Here is a 10,386-nt window from a genome sequence, read left to right on the forward strand (position 1 = left end):
ACTCCAATGTATATTTATTTACTTATTATAATTACCGTGTGATATTTTGGAGAATATAAGAGAAATTTGTTTATGCAATAGTCGCATTAGGTTTGTAAAGCTCAAGCCACACCCTCCACAGAAACAAAACTGCAGCGGAGCCGTACAGGGATGCCAGAGCAAAGGAAACGCGTGGTTAACCTCTGATTTGCAAACTTTGGATTGGTTTTTTTTTTTCATCAATGCAAGAAATTCATGCTAGCAAAAGAGCTATAGTTGAAATAAGGTATTTAGAAAATCAGTAACAAAATATTGCAGCTGACATGACTAGTCTCCCTCTAATCTTCAGCTTTCAAGCCCCTCCTGACACAAGTCACCTTCTGGGGACAGCAGAGAGAGCAAAGGAAACTAATGACCTCTCACCCACATCGGCACCCACAACACCATCCCAGGCTGCTCTGGGGAGCTTACAGATGGACTTTTGGCATTATTTTATCTTATTTATTAATACAGTTTTTAAAAAGCAAATATTTCTAGTGGAATTAAATGTTACCAGACTTGTCCTATATTAAACAATAAGCTCACTTTCCCCCTTGAATAAGTAGTTTATAAATACCTGAAGTCCTTTATGGTTGCATTTGAGATGGTACCCCACCCTCAGTTTGTTAATTGGGTGACAACTGCAATGTGGGGTTATCTGACATTTGCTTTCTAATGCACATGCTGCTTAAAAAAGAATAATGAAAATGTAAATAAATGCAAAGGAATCCTGGAGACAGAAGAACATACATGAAGAAACCACTTAATGAAAAACATATACGTTGCTCCATATTGTGTCACTGACCGTATATATATGTTAATTCTTCTAACCCTCATTTGCCTAACTGCATGGAAACTGCCAGCATTTTAAGAACTGCTATCAGATAACTTGAAATGACGTTAGACAGACCATACACAGCAAACAGGCTCTAGTGAGTATCATCTTGAACCCAATCCTACGAGGTGCGGCATGGTTTTGCTACGCATAGACTTCAAGACAGCTAGACACGACCCGAGTCCCTAAACTTCTATGGTAGGAGAAATTAGGCAGCATATTGCAAAGATGAAGCTCTGAGAAATTTCACGTGATGAGGACTGATCTGAGATTTTTATTTATACCTTTGCCAGTACAGAGGGTTGTTTTTCAGTGCTTCTATCTTCTGGTACTTTGCTGTCAATTCTCAATTAGCCAGATGAGAAAACTGTTGCATAATACCTGGATTTCACTTTTAGGACTGTTTTCCTGACACTTCCAGGGTCACGGCAGTACAGAGAAACCCCAAGCCAGAACTCCTTGTGCTACACGCTAACGCAAAACAGTCACAGAGATAGACAGGCGGTATGGATCTGAACCGCAGAGATACTCTGAAATCTTGAAAACACTTAAGCATGTACTGAACTCATTATAAGGAATTACATTATTTTCAAGGGGCCTTCTCACATGTTTAAGAAGATAGTTATTAGACAGGACGACAGCACAGACAAAACTACTAAAACTTACACAGGATGCTTTTACAGAACAGAGAAGAGAACAGAACAAACCCTCCGCGAACAAACTCTGTACTTCCACCACACAACTGTGCATCCTTTCACAAAGATTTCCTCCCCTTAAATAAGATTATGAAAATATTTTCCCATCCCCCTGCATATAACATCAGCTTTAAACAATTCCTCTTACTCACTAGTATTTCACATGCACTTCTAATCTGGTTGCATTTTGCTTTGCTAGTTTCTCCAAGCTAACTGTCCCCCGCATCCATTTTAATAAAACCTGATTAACACGCTTGAGAGTCAAACATGAACAAAAATCTCACATTCCCTCCAAAGTATGGCATTCATGAAGATATCATGAATAAGTAAACATTCTGTAGTGTTCTGTTTCTTTTGTCTAGCTTATTGGTGTTGAGAAACCTTCTTCATTTATTTATGTTGGTATTTTATTTCCTTATTGAGTTTCAAAGATGAACAGACAAAAATAAATACCAAGGAAAGAGCTGATAGGCTGAAATGACCAATGTTTTTCCCAGGGAGGTTTAAAAAAATTACGCTTGAATACAAAGTTTTTGTTACCTTGTTATTTCATTTAATACATCTGCTTTTGATACGGAACACATGACAGACTGTGTATGATAGTAGCTAGCAAACCAGTATAGCAAAATCCTGTTTATCGATGTGCAGGAATCCAGTTTCTTCTCATAATTCTGATTTAATGATATTGCATTATAGGCCCCTAAATTACTATTGTGCTTTGAAGTGAGGCAATCCTGCCTAGTCCAGGCTTATTCAAATGACAGAATACGTACAGATCAGACAGCAAGTCAGTTTTGCACAGACCTCACCAAGGTCCCAGACACACTCCTGCAGCAGATCCAGTATTTCTTACCTTTTTGCAGATTCCCTAGGGAGACAGTGCACTGCAATGTACGTGCAGTTCCCATTGGAAAGGCAATGCCCAAGATCAGGTCAGCAGGTGGATTGATTCTTGCTTACCTGACCTTGCTAAACCCCTTAACAGATCTTTGTAAAATTATCAAATGTCAGCAAAATTATCACTCAGACTCTAACTTTAAAAAGTAATGAATTGATAAACCTCAGTGAAAATTAAAAGACCTTGACAAATGCTAATTGCATAGGCAGGATGCTTATGTTAGGACTGAAGGGACAGTCTAGATTTTGTGTCTTAGAAAATGCAAGCATTATACCTGAGCCTTACATGCAATTAATATGAAATGTTAACTGCTTCATGTTGACAAGGTCCATTTTTCAAAGCCATGAGAATTCTTCGGTGGAATTAAATCCGATTTGATCCTTGTACATGGCTAACCAAAGGGCAACGTGATATCTTTTCTGCAGCACTGTTAACATACTCACAGCTGTAGTGTCTCAGCAAAGGGCCTTTCCGGAGGCGAAAATGGAGGCATTAGAGCATGGCATGTTTTCTGTGTCTTACTTCATAACCTCACACCTTAGATGAACTTTGAAACTTAAGACTAAGGGACAAACATCACAAACCAGCCAAACAGTACTATTTTTATTCTCATTACAAAGTCAGAAGGGTTTTTTCACTTTTTCTTAAAGGCAAAAGTCATGTCTTTTCCAACCGAGGACAATAAAGGCTAAAAGAATGCTTAAAAACCTCACATTACCTTACTGGGTTGCAGCAATGAGTGTGTAGATGCTACATAGACGAAACTCCCACTGCTCAAGCGGTAACATGCTCAAATTTCCACTTGCACTGCAAAACAAACAAAAACCCACAACCTGCTGCATTGTTTTGAAGCTGTAGCCCTCAGGGCTGGGATCCTACAGGTCAAACAGAATTTTTGACAGAAATTGACTTTTAAATTTGTAGGATAAATATAGAAAGCAATGGTGATTCAGTGCAGGCAGAGCTCCTCCCTTCTGAGTCACCTCTGTTCAGATATCGCAGGAAGACGGGAGAAGTGCTGTATACCTGCAGGTGTCACCTTACCAAAAGAATGTGCTACAAAGATCCCGACCTTTTGGATGGGTGCGAAGGAAGCTTCCGTGATCTTTCTTAGCTGGAAGTTTGTTTCACTTTAGTGTTCAGGCCAAATTCTAGCCTAGCTCATCCTACCTACCAAAAAAAAAAAGGAAAGAAAAAAAAAAAATCCCCACCAGAAAGAATATCTGTGAACCAGAAAAGATAATCTGCTCTGACAGTCCTTGAAGACGAGGAATGCTGTGTCACAGCAGAGAGCTATCTGTACCACAGCAGCAGGTGGTGATACTCAGGGCAGGCTAGTAAATCTCTTCAAGATCCTTCTGGAACAAGGTACCAAACTACCATCACATGTTGCTACTTTTTTTAACAAATCATGTCTAATCCAAAAAGTGGAACCACCTAAAAGCTATTGTTGTCTTGGAGCTATTTTTAGTTGAAGAAAGCAAGACTGCAAAGTAAACTGGATATTAAGAAGCTCAGACTAAAAATGCTTGACAGCAACATATGATATCTTTGGATCGGAAAACATGGTTGAACGAGTAAACAAGTTACATACAACTCATGCAGACTTTATGGGTTAGACTGGCAATATACTGCCTATCCTGAGAGAGGACAGCATGTAAATGGGATGACCTCTGGCTAAAGTCCATCTTCCCTCCCCAATGCTCCCTTCCAGCACTTGCAAAGGAAGCCTCAAGCCCTAGTCAGAGTGTCCGAGTGACCACATGAAGGACTCCTCCACAGTCACAGCGAAAGACACTATGGGTGAAGAAGACAGAGCACCAATTTAATCCATCCTCTCTTCCTCTACGTGCCTTCGCGCCCCAGATAACTTCAAGGGAAAGGAGAGGACAGTTCTGTGGAGCAGTTCTCCCTCTCTTTCTCTGCTCACACTGGGATTTGCAGACGTGTCCCTGGGTGAGGACTGAAGAACAGTGAAACCTCTGTTTTCATGGCTTAAGAACTGGAGGGGCTGAAGTGTGTTTGAAAGAGTTGTTCTCTACATTTCTATCTACCCACCCACATTTTTTTCCTTTTCTACTAATCGACTTCTACTAACAGATGTGTGCTGTTCTATGAGGCTAATGTCTAACATACAGCTTGTTGACTGTCAGTTTAATCCCTTGTAATAATAACTGGATAGGGTTTAGTGGCTCTCTCTTTCACCAGCATCCCCGTATTTCTGTTTCTTTTTTTGCTGCTTATATTGACTGAAGGCCAGATGTAACCTGATGTAATTTGGTTTAGTTTCTTTGCTTTTAGCAGCACTCTGCCAATTTAGACTGGCTGAGAATTTTTTCTCAACAATATTCTTTGTACCAGGACTTCTTGATTTGCATACAAAATGCAAGCAAGCAACAAGTTATGTGGTTGTATCAGTCCAGGCTATGTGTATATGCTCAGCAGGCACCTCTAAGCACTGGTTTTCCCATCAGGTATCAGGATGAGAGTGGGTGTACAACATTTTAAAGATGCACAGGAGTGTGCTTAGCATAGAGTCATCCGGCTATTGCACCACACAAATCGATGTCAATGGGATTTTGCAGATTTATTAGATGTCTGTCTCTTAGTTGCCTGTCACCAGGACAGGTAAGTATGAGTCTGGTGTTTCACACTCCAGTTTCAAAGCTTCAGCTAGTCTGCAAACTGTTTATTCCTTCCCCTGCACAACTGCCTTGCTTGTTGTCGACATTAAGAATCATTGTTCTCCTGACTCTCAGTGTGTCACATGGCGGGTGTGGGAGCTCTGTGATTTTGCAGGTTCAGCCTCTGGGGTCAGCCCTCCGTCCATTACCGTGTCATAGGACAACTTCAGTTCATGCCAGGCACTAGCCTCATTCTACCTTCTGACCTGTTCTAGCACTGGGAAGCACTATTCAGTATAGCACTCATGATTTGGTATTCATAAACCCTTCCCCTTGTTTGGGTTTTTTTTTCGACCACCCCTTCCCATGTGCTCCCCTACCAACATCATGTGCTCAATGTAACCTTTATGAATGCATTCAGCCTTCTGTGTAGACTGATCATTCACTCCTGCTTCACCTGACATGCCTGTTACTTTCCTACATATAGGCAGTATGTCTGGCATCCACAGTTTCACAAGCTTTGAATGGTGTTTTGCTGAATCACCGAAATTCTTTGTCACTTCCTCCACTGCCCTTGAAAGGGAAGAATATTCCCAACAGAAACTACCCTTGATGGTCTACATTTGGTAATTTTATTGGGAATAAGGAGGTTAAAGTAATCAAAGATTACACGGACTAGCATTCAGATACTATAGCAAAAGGGACTTTGGAAAACAGTAAGAGTAATAGGTTTCAGAGAAAAAAATCATATGATGAAATCTGTTAAAATGGGGACACACTATGAGAAGACAGGTGGTGGAAGCTTCCCTGGTTAGGAAATTTTTAGCAAAATTGACAATTCAAGAACTCATCACAGATAAAGATTGTACATCAGCAAGGAGAGTGAGAAGATGATGAGGTTTCTAAGTTTCTCACACTGTGATCTGTTTAAGAACATGAGTGTACTACCTATTACTGTACTTTATGCTTATCCCAGACAATGTCAAACTGTTGCCCATGTAACATACACTGAACAGAGCAGAGGTTAGACATTCTGCTCCTCTCTGTAATGGGATGTGGTTGGTGGAAGTGCACAGATTAGCAGACAAAGCTGTGCCTAATGTTATTAGCCGAATGCTTTCACAGAGCTATGGCATTACGGAACTTCAGCAGAAATGTAAGTCTCACTGACCAAACCGATGGTCTTACTAGGTTAACAGAAAAATAATTACTTTTATTTTCAGCTCTGCCTAAAAATCACAGAATTTTAGGCCCTAAGCATTCTAATAATAGTGTCAGCAAATAAAATGTGTGTGTATGTATACATGTATGCAAACATACAAATTCCAACTGCGTTTAATTGATGGTGTACTGAATGTTCTGAAGACCACTATTATTTACTGAAATAAAGCACTAGCAAGAATGACTGGTGTGTAATATAATCAGGGGTCTTTGTTGTTTTCAGAAACCTAATGAATGAACACATAACATCCACTGGTTTCTGACATGACAGGCATATGGTGCTCATAAATAAATAAAAAGCATGATACTACAGTTACGCTGATACCAGTTAGTGGTAACATTTGGTAAGCTGGCAAGTTGTCTATTCTATCTTACCTTGAGAGCAAAACCACAAAATCTCTGAGTAAAAACAATTAATTGTAACTGATAGCTTTTGGGGCTTCCTCCCATTAAGTCATGTTACTAGGTTCCAAAAGAAACCTTAGAACACTTTTTAATGTATAGCTTCAGACATCTATTTTTAAAACCTTTAAAATTACACAGAAGGTAATCGTCAGCTACAACAGCCTTCAGCAACAATATCTACGTAGCTGGGAGAAACTCACAAGGATATAAAAGAGTGCAGCAGGACCTAGCTTCTACTTTGATTCAAAAGTGAGATCCTGAAAATGCCAAGATAGCTACCTAAGGGACTGATACTTCTCTCAGGTTTTACAGTGGTCTGCTGTTTGTGGTTCTTACCAGAACACGGGGGACCCAGGTTCAATTTCTAAATCTCTTCAAGGGTTCAGGAACCCCAGATTCATATCTCTCCCAGGATGCCCTACGCATACACCCATCCTTCCACATGTTCTCACTGCTTGCCTGAACTGTCACGCTTTCACCAATGGCATCACTACTGCAAAATTTTCAGGATATATGAACAAATTAATTTCTTCCACACTTGCATTCCAAAGCTACAACCAGATGCCTAGCAGTAAGTCATCCTGCTGACTCATCCCAAAATACAAAATACATATTATCTCAAGCAATTTGGATAATGACATCGGTGAAGATGCCCACCAACCTCCCTGCAGCACAATAGATGTTGTACAGTCCATGCCTTTAAATCGTCAAACCCATTAGCCTGACTGCAAACTTAGTCATACATCCAACGTAGCCAGGTAATCACCGTCCAACCAATAGCTAACTCTAGTCACATCCTTAACTCAGAATTCATCCAGCTTCATCAGCTTCTGGTGGTACCTACAGGTTCCATAGCTGAACCTCGCCTGTCAAGCTTCACTATACTGAACCCCTAGCCCTAGACAAAAGCCCTAATCAGGCCAAAACATATCCAGAATGGATGTAATATGAAAGAACTACCCTCCTGGGGTGTTTGTGGTCACCTCCTTTGGGTTAAGACTAGCCTAAAATTTGGAGCTAACATATGGTTTAGGAGAGAGTTATACAATATATTCCTGAAGTGTTCAAATGGTCTTTAAGTCGTTTCCATACGATAAAGGTCACCTCTCTTCGGATAAACCAAGTTAAAGTGATGATTAAGACTGAGAAACAGTTGAATTAGGGACAAAGATAAGGTCTGAGAGAGAACTGGATGGAGAATTGTGTGCCCATGTTAATCCTCTAGGGAATATCAAAAAAGGAGGACAGTACTAGTGAGATTGAGCAGGATAGCAGCGTCACCTCTTTTAACTTTAAACTATGGTTAGGTTGAAGATTGGGATTAGGGTGTGAGAGAAATGAGATTACAGAATTGTGGTTCCATGACCAATGGTTTTTGCAATGGCTGTGATACTGACAACAGTTATGGTTCAGTTTAAGGTTAGGAAAAGAAGGACAAGGCCTGCTGACATTGTATGTGAATCCTGTAGGCACCACTGAAATAAGATGAGGTTTGGCACACAGAAAAATCTAATGGGCAACAATTTGGGCTGAAGACGTATTTTCAGTTCTTGTAGGGTCTGTAGGCCTGTCGCATGAAGGTAGTAGTGTTGTAGTGCAAGTTAGGTCTATTGTTGTGGGGGCTACCTTTCTTAGTTTAAGGTTACGTTTGGTTGGAACCAGGTTTGTGCCTTAGGAGAGAAGGACCAGAAGAGGCTTGTTCTTTACAGGAACCTGTAAACGCTGCAAAAACAGTAAGCAGATTAGGGACATTTGAAGGAAATAAGCTGTGGAGTTTTTTATTAAGAAGTGTATCCTGGACCTCAAGTTAATGATGGTATTGTGGTTGTGTTTGGATTTGTGTCAGAAGGACTCAGACTAGAGCAAGGGCTGCCTGATGAATGCTATCTAAATGCAGGAAGCTTGTCTTTTGTTGGGACATAAATGCAGAAAGTTAGGTTTTGTTTCTGCATCCTGGAAGACCTGCTGCTGCTGTTAGACCAAAAGGCTCGGTTTTGCGTTTGGGTCTGCCAAAGTCATCAGTCTTCCACTTGGGCTGAAAGAGGCAAATTCCTAAATACACCTGCAATTAGTTCTGGCACAGCCAAGTGTTGCTTTTCTGGCCTTAATACAGGAGTTTGGGTAATGACTGCAAAACTAGGCTAATTCACCGTTCCTGCAGATGCCACAAGACATGCAGGAGTGCTGGGCACAGCAAGGGAAAGGAAATGGGATGGGATGGGCTATGTTTGGTTTTAGGGGAAGTTCATCTTTTGGGTCCACAAGGGGCTGAGAACTTAAATGTACTCCTAAGCTGTTTGTGGGCTGCAGTGTGCTACTGGGCGCTGACACCTCTAGTTGGGCTGGTATTTAAGTTCAGGTCACTGGGCCAGAGTTTAAGGTTACAAGTAGCCCTTGGAACAGAAGCGGCTGCAGTGTCAGGTTTAACACAATGTTCCAGACCAGCATGAGAGCCATGCTGGGAGAAATTTTGGGGCAGAGTTAGCTGGCCTAACTGGATTCAGGCCAAGGTTAAGGGCTTGTCATAGCTTGAGCTGAAAAGCAACATCTACGTCTGGATCCTGCTAGGGCTGCTAGGCTTCAGCCTGAGTTAGTCCTAACATATTAAACCAAATGATTTAATCTGGAGAGTCTGAAGGATCTAGTAGGGTTTAGTGACAGCATGACCTAATATTGTACAGGCCATTAGAACTAGGACAATGGCTGCTGAAAAAATCAAATGGGGCCAAGGTTAGATACAGGGCAAGCAAGTTTAGGGGTAATGTTGTTATTATGGTTAACCTTTGGTAGCAGAGGGGCTGAAGATCTTTGTGAAAATCCCTCCTGCAACTGATGCATTGCTCCTTTTTCTAAGGGAGAAAGGGACTTCACAGGAAAAAGTCTAACAAAACAGAGAAAGTAGGAGAAAGAGGAAAAAGACACCAGTACTTATCAAGACTTTGAGGCCACAAGGGAATGGTTTAGAAGTCTATACACATCTGCACATCTGTTTTCCCCAATCTTTAACCTTCCTTCCATCCTTCCTGTCTCCCTGTGAGTCTCCCCCCCCCAACTCCCACAGTCCTCTGCCTCTCCATGTCACACAGACGTTCTTTTCTTTTTGTTCCTATGCATCCTTCCCAGTCCCAGCACAGGGCAGAGGCAGCAAAAGAGGAAAACAAGGGAAGCAGCTTTACCAGGTTTGGGGTGTTTTTTTCATCCTGTGTCCAAACCAATAACAAGAACCACAACCACCACCACAACAATAATAATGCAAGTGCTGCGGCACCATAGCATCCCTAGCCTGGGGAGAGAGGTAAGCGAGGGTGGCACAAGGCTTTCACCACACGCCTTCGGGGAGGGATGGAAACATTTGAGGACCGCCAGCTCCCAGTGAGCCGGCTCTGCCCGCGGGGTCTCCGGCTGCCCGGGCAGCGGTGACCCCACAAGACCCTCCATCCCGGCACTTCTGTTTGCACAGGCCCGGGGCAAACCTGCCTCGGAGGGCACCCAGCCCGCCCGCGGGGCCCTCCTGAAGCAGCCCCTTGGCCTGGCGACTCCAAGGGCAGGCTCCCGCCCCACGGGTAGGGGCGGGAGGGGACGGACGGACGACATCCAGCTGTTGCCAACAGCTGTGTGTCAGTCCCGGCTGGCCCGCGGCCGAGCGCGGGGTCCGCCCCGCCGCCGGCCCCGCCCCTGCGAGAGGGTGGG

The sequence above is a fragment of the Charadrius vociferus genome, unplaced genomic scaffold (assembly GCF_000708025.1).
Source record: "Charadrius vociferus isolate BGI_N301 unplaced genomic scaffold, ASM70802v2 scaffold444, whole genome shotgun sequence".
Classification (NCBI taxonomy): Eukaryota; Metazoa; Chordata; class Aves; order Charadriiformes; family Charadriidae; genus Charadrius; species Charadrius vociferus.